Source organism: Orbicella franksi, chromosome 10, assembly GCF_964199315.1.
Source record: "Orbicella franksi chromosome 10, jaOrbFran1.1, whole genome shotgun sequence".
Taxonomy (NCBI): Eukaryota; Metazoa; Cnidaria; class Anthozoa; order Scleractinia; family Merulinidae; genus Orbicella; species Orbicella franksi.
Genome location: NC_138154.1, coordinates 20,512,686 through 20,520,389, shown reverse-complemented (window position 1 = coordinate 20,520,389; position 7,704 = coordinate 20,512,686).

Below are 7,704 nucleotides of genomic sequence, written 5' to 3'. Positions count from 1 at the left end.
TAAGCGCGCGCCATTTCTAGTATTGGGGTTGTCCCCATGATATGGGGCAATAATTCTATTTTTAGAACAAATTGCGCCATCGCCTGCGGCACACGCGCGTACATGCTGCGAGGATTTTTGCGGATGTCGCGCGGGGGAAATGGAGTCCGAAATTCCCGAAATTTTTCATGTTTTTCGCCCACAACTCAACGCGTTACGTCTGTTGGAATTTTGCTTAAGTATTTTCGTCGTAAGCTGCTCCAGTTTGAGTAAAGTAAGACAGTGTCGAATTTAGATATGTTCCGCTGTAAGCTTATATATATCGCTGACCAAGTTGTGCTCCGACGGATGCTTCTTTTGCATGAGCTGTACATTACTCCACTTTAATTAACAAATAAAGAAGCCCCGACTGTGCTCTGTTCTGTTGTAAAGCACGCAGGAAGCGGTAGAGCACGAAAGAAGTGTAGGGGAAAACACGAGACGTAGTCGAGTGTTTTTCCCTACTGCTTGAGTGCTCTACCGCTTCCTAAGTGCTTTACAACAGAAGAGAGCACAGTCGAGGCTTCTTTATTTGTTTTATGATGAAGAATCAGATAATTTCCCCACGCATTCGGCTGAATTTTCAAACCAAACTTTATTTTCCAAACGAGTAAAAGTCGCGTCAGCCGTTCACTGTTCTCTGATAAAGCACGCTAAAATAAGCCAATCACAATCCTTGTTAGAATTGTTCAAATAATTTGATTGGCTAACGAAGCGACAGCTGTCAATCACAAACTGGACTTCAGCTAAGCTTTCAGTTTCGAGAAGTTTGAGCGGCTCTCGAGAGAAGAATGATGCCTTCAAAGTTCGCTTTTAAGTTAATTTTTAAATACGGATCTCAAGGCAGGTAAAGGTTTATAGTCCAGAGGAATCCGGCCGTATTGTGGCCCATGAAAACGAGCACTTTTCCAGTGGAAATTACGAAACGCGGAGCTCAAAGCTTGTGGATGTAAATGCGAAATGCCGGGTTGAATTTGAAAGGAGCTACAGTTATTTACGGCTTGTAGCCGCATGCAGCAAGATTGCCCGAACTAGCGTACAAGTTAGAAAGACTTAACGGCTCCCACTGGTTCTACTTCGAACACAGAAGAGAATATCAGAGCAAGTTTTGCACTGACCACTCGTCGGTTTACTTCGCTGAGATGACCGGAGAACGAGCGTTACTACACGGCATGTAAGTGTTGTTTGAGCAAATGAGCATTTTTAATTGTAAATTTACAAAAATAAAGCTTCTCATCATAAACAGAGACAGTTCAATTGTTTTCTGTCGTTGTTTTACTTCTTAGTATAATTTCTGCCTTCGTAACAAAATTAATGTCTTTATTGAAGCACTGTTTAGGTTTAGAATTTGTGAATTTCGCTACAGCTTTACATGTTTTGTCGGCGGGAATCTAGTAAAACTTCTTATTTTAGTACAGTTTTAACACTACTGTTGCTAACAATGGTCTCTGTGAGCCATATTTACTGCAGAAAAATAGCTCGCTTCCAGTGCGTTTGTCTGAGTCACAGGGGATGTTTAATTTGGGTCAAATTTGTCAAAATTCCGAAGCAAAAATTTGGAAGCCAACTTACCGTCATCAACCCGTGCTCTGTTCTCTGATAAAGCACGCTGTTTCAGCCAATCAGAGCGCGCGTTATATGGAAACTTCATTATAAATTTCACATATGTTGAAGATTAACAGCTTTTCCATTACACAGCAAAAAACTAGCTGGATATATTTAGATATAGCATAGCTTCAGGACTTCACAGCTTCCTAGCTCCTCTTGCCACACGCTTGCGAGGAATTTGTCAGTCTATCGCGACCGAAAAGTAAAACAAAAATAATTGCTAGTTTGAGTTTCGCTTGAATTGTGAGCAACGCTTGATGTTTCATCAAGGCCCAATAACTTTACGTCTGTAGATACTGCTCAGTTTTATTCGTGTAAAAATCCAGTAAATTCTCTGTTGTCGATGAATGAGAGAGCCCGCCGATGCGTGTTTTTGTACAGTCAGTAAACATGACAAATTGTACTTCCGCCGCACTTTCGTGTGAAAGCGTACATCGAACTCAAACAATAACTCTATAGTTTTTAAATATGTTTAAGATTGATAAATGTTTGAGAGCATATTTAAAGCTAAGCTGAAAATATGTGAATAAAGCAGAAATAATCAGCAAATTTACTATGACGCTCTCTTTAATCGACTTGGAATAACGATTTCGATTTTCTTGATCGAGTTATCAAAACTCCTTGTCTATTTTCATTTTCGCAGTGTAAAACTTCACTATGCTTATGTTGAAGAAACACTCATGATGTTAGTAGCCTCTTTCGCGTTCGCGAAATTTGTTGCAGCATCTTAGCACAAAAGATAACGAAAGAAATCTTTGTCAAGATTTGTTGACAATTGAAAACACCGACTCGGACTGAAAGTGCGCGAGCTGCACTATGCAAATGAGCGAATTGTACGCGTCAGACTTTCCTTTCAAAAACTTTTGCAAACTCACCAAACAAGCAGAAACAATGAGAAGCCGTCAAAACAGGTTTTGGTTATGATGAACCATTGTCTGAGAAACTCACAAATTAACTCGATACCAGAGTAGAGAGTTTTTCTTGCTATATTGCTAAGTCAGAACAAACGCAAAAACATTCGCGTAAGCTTACAACTAGCGTGAGCAGATCTTATTATTCATTCCCAGCGCGAGATTGAAGTCTTGTTTTCGACCCTGAAAAAGCCACCTCTTCCGTTAGCTCAGAGCATAAAACTACATATAAGCGCCCAGGTTCGTATTCCCTGCCTTATTCCCTACCATCGCTGTGAAAAATACGCAAGAGAATCTCTTAACTCTCACCATTTGATCACGCAACGTGACAACATCCACGCGAGAGCCCCTGACATGTGCGTGAATCTGCGCGGATAAATGACGTCAGGATGGCGCAATTTGTTCTAAAAATAGAAAAATTGTCCCATATCATAGGTGCGCGCGAATCCCGAGACTTACGGTCTCCGTCCCCGATTATGGTTCCTGATATAATATATAAATATAAATCGGCGTGGAATCAGCAAGGAGTTAGTGACAGTACGTTATTTGTTCCTACCGTGTGACACTAAATTTTGCTGGAGTTTACTTTTGCGAATCGGCGATTTTTTTGTAGTTTGCGGAAACTAATTTTTGCAATTGCAAAGGATTGTTTATTTTATTTTATTTTTTGCTGGGCACTAATTTTTTAGCATTTTCGGGAGGTCGCGTTCAATTGAAATTACAACATTTTCGCATTTTGTGATTAAACTAGATGCAATTGACAAGTGAAACAACATGCAGAGAAATAAAACCTCGGGGTACTCCCTTATATGGGCTATATAGGTATGAGCGGCCCCCAAAGTGTAGGGTTTTTCAGCCGTTTTGGTCATAAATAGGGTAACGATTTTGGCCATTTTGGTCATAAATAGGGTATGGTTTTAGCAGTCTAGTCTTGAATTGGGTATATTTCTTTGAAGAAGCTACTTTTTTATCATTATCAATAAGACCGTCAAGAAAAGCCCTTCATAAATTATGATTAGCGCAACTGTGCCAGCCGCAACGGTCATAAATAGGGTATTGAATTTTTGGCCAGGTGATAACTAGGGAGGAGAAAATCGCAGATTTGGGTCATAAATAGGGTAAGAGTTTTGGGAGGCGGGCCGCACACCCCCACGCAACTTTTCTGAGAGTACCCCCACCCGGGAGTAAAACACAGCAATCCAGTAATCAGAGTCACTCTAACACGTTTACATGGTGCTCTTATACAGAATTGTAGATGCTCTTCTCGTTGGAGCACCTTCTAACGATCCTTTCCTGTAAACCTTTTTTTTTTATTTCTGATCGTCGTGTTTCTCATTTCATCGTCTTGTTTGTATAGGTAATCAAATGATTTCGAGTGCATTAAAGTACAAGTAAATTTTTCAAAGACCACAAAAAATTGCACGAGTCCTGCTCGATCGTGCAATTTGTAGTCTTGAAAAATTTTGGAGTGCTTATTTATTCCAAACTACACGAGAAAAATCATTTGATTACTTGTTAATAATATACAAGTGACAGTTTCTGTCACGCTTCAGTCTTTACGTGACAAATGGAGGCGTCAAGCTACTTCAACTTTATAGGATAAAAATTTGACATGTTGACTTCATTCATTCTCTCCAAGTCATGTATGAAAACTGAGCAGTTTCTTTTAACCGTGAAAAGTAGTCTTTAATCACAGTTGACTATTGAAGAACGTAACAAGAAAGCAACGAAAAAAAAAAAAAATCCTGCGGTTTTGCTGCGGCTTGCTTGCCAACTGGTTTTTAAGCGGTTGAAAACAGGCTCTGTGCCGTGTTTTAAGTTATATCTTTTTTTTGTTTTTTTGTTTTGTTTATTTTTGTTTATTTTTTATTATTATTATTCTTTTAATGTTATTGTCTTACAGAACACAGAATAAATGATTACAGTACTAGATACTACTTGGGAATAACTACTTACAGAGCTGACATTAACTATTGTACTAGACGAAACTTATTATTCTTACAATACTATACTTACAATGTTCACACTAATAGTGTTTACAGCACCTTTTAATCCACAAAAATAAATCTAACACATTACAATAAAAAGAAAAAACAAAACAAAAAACAACAATGAAGATGGTACAAAAGGGAAGAAAACGAAACAAGTGTTTCAAGTGTATTGTTAGGTTGATTACGTATAACATTACTAGTATGTGAGAGCGAAGATAAAGAGCAGATTGCTGTGAAAAGCTCGTAGGTGACAGCGTATGTACGAGATGGTTGGCAAAGTTGATAGCTGCAAACGCTTCAGAGGAAGTGATGTTATCTATCAGTAGGTATATATTCTGCAAGAGGTTCCCATTTTTCCATATCGCCGCTTTTTGTCTCCAACTCGAGCCTTGATTTCAGAAAGCGTAGATAATGGTCAAAGTTAGGGGACATTTCTTTAGATTTGGCTAGCCAGGTATGACGTCGAGCCAAAAGAAGGCAATAGTTAATTTGAAGTGCAAATTTTGACGTTTCCGGTTTCAGACCAAAAGCTGTAATGTTTAATAGGGTGGAGGTTTTGGGCATTAGTTTTATACTTTGCAGCCATTCTGATACTCTTTTCCAAAAGTTAGATGTCTCGTGACATGTCCAGAAGAGATGCATTAATGACTCTGGGCCTTCTTGACAGAAGGTGCAATTATCATTTGCCTTAAGCCCAATTTTATATAGAAAGTCATTAGTTGTTAGACGTCTGTGTAAAAATTTAAACTGGAATTCGATCAGTTTGGTACTCCTGGTGCATCGTGATGTCAAAAGGTATGCTGAGCTCCAGTCGAGATTTTCATTTCTTGAGTAGTTACAATCTAGAAGCCATTTCATTTGGCTGTTTTTTGGAATTTCGCCTTTGATTCTTGTCAGAATTTTGTATACGAGTGAGCTTACTTTTTTAGTCTCTAAAAGCTTAGTACAAAAAGGCTTGTACTCCTGACTATTATCATGATCATCCACTTCTTTACGGAGGGACTTTACAGCCGATATTATCCCGTAATATTTAAGAGGAGAGACACTTAAGCTGTATTTTAATTGAAAATCATTCAAAGAGAGAAAGTTGCTGCTCGCTGGTTTTTGTAAATGTTTCACTTTTGTAATTCCTTTTGCACACCAGTCCTTAAAGAATATTGGTTTGTTTGCTATTCTAATTAGAGAGTTGTGCCATAGGCTTTGTTCTTGAAACTGCACCTGGGATTTTATTTGTTGTTCGAAGTTGACCTCCGCCCAGACCTCCAAAATTTCTTTGAGAAATGCATCCGTAGCTTTAATAGACGTTGTGGTGTCTTTAACATTGAGATTGCCAGCAAAAATATTTTCACGACCATAGTGTTTTAGAGCCAAATCAAAAAAAAATTTTCCATTTTGCATTATTGGTGGTATCTAGGTATTTCTTGATCCATGTTGTTTTTAGAGCTTTGTTAAAAGAAATAAGATCAATCATCTTTAGGCCTCCATCACAATAATCATTTATCATAATTTTGCGTTTGATTTTGTCTCCCTTTCCGTTCCAAAGAAACTGATAAAACAGCTTGTTGATCTGAATTAAAGCATTGTAATTCGATGGCAAAGGAGATAGCAAATAAACTAACTGCGACGCGGCTAACGATTTCAAAACAGTAATTCTTCCCGGCAAGGTCAGTCTACGGTACTTCCAACAGCTAAGGATTTTCCTTATCTTTTCCACCTTTTCATCATAGTTTAGCAGAGCAGCTATTTCAGGCTCGACTGATAGCCACAGTCCTAATGTTTTAACTTTGGATTCCGGCCACTTTAATTCCTTTCCTAGCAGAGAAAGTTTGTCGTTTCCAATATTAGAACCGATCCAAAGGGCTTCCGTTTTCTTCTCATTGAGTTTCAGACCGGAGGCTTTACTAAATTCATCTAACATGCTGAGGGCAGAGAGAAGAGCTTGTTCTGACCCGTCTAAAATCAGTGTAGTATCGTCGGCATATTGGCTAATTTTAATTTCATTGTTGTTAACACATATACCTTTTATGTTCACATTGTTTCTGATTGCTTTGGCCAATACTTCCGCTGAAAGGATAAATAGATAAGGAGATAGGGGGCAACCTTGTCTAACACCTCTTTGGATCTGAAAGAAATTACTGGACCAGCCGTTATTCAGAACACAGCTTTCCGTTTTACAGTAAAGAGCCTTTATCCACTTAATGATCGATGGACCAAAACCAAAGTAGCGCATGCTTTCGTAGATGAAAGACCACTCTAGTGAGTCAAAAGCTTTTTCGAAATCGATAAAAAGTAATAAGCCTGGAATAATATTTTCTGCGGCATAGCGAATGATACTGTCTAGGAGCCGGATGTTTTCTCCAATAAATCTACCTTTCATAAACCCTGTCTGATCCTTGTTAATAAGTCTTGGGAGAACTGATTTAATACGATTTGCAATAGCTTTTGCAGCAATCTTATAGTCAGTATTCAGGAGAGTTATTGGACGCCAACGAAATAGAATTCCGCGTCTTTTTTGGGAATTAGTTTAATGATACCACGTCTTTGTGTTATAGAGAGGCAGCCAGATTCTAAAGCGCAATTAAGCGCGGAGATCAAGAGGGAGGAGATATCTTTCCAGAAAACTTTATAAAATTCGGCTGGGAGACCGTCTGAACAAGGCGTCTTGCCCGAATCCATGCTTTTTACAGCTTCAGCACATTCCTTTTCAGACAAAGGACCCTCGCAGCTCTCTTGTTCCTCGAGCCCTAACACAGTTTCATTAACTTGTTGAAAGAAAAGTGACTGGGGGCCGTCATCTTCCTTGGAAGTATAAAGACTCTTGTAGAAAGATTCACATTCCGATAAAATTGCTACGTCGGAAGTGACAAATTCAGTGTCGTTAATTTTCAATTGACTTATTGTTCCTTGCTTAAAATGTCGACTTTCAAGGTTCAGAAAGTACTTGGTATTCTTTTCCCCTTCCTTATACCATTGAGACTTTGAACGAAGGATTGCACCTTTGGTCCGATATTCTATTATTTTTTCGAGGTCCTTCTTTAGGGTGTTAAGTTTCTCTATAACATTCTGGCTTGGAGGTTCACTACTGTTTCCGTTGTCAAGTTGTTTCTCTAAAATCGCGATTGACTTTACTAGATCCTCTTCTCTTTTCGTTCTTTCTGATTTTTTTGATGCCGCGT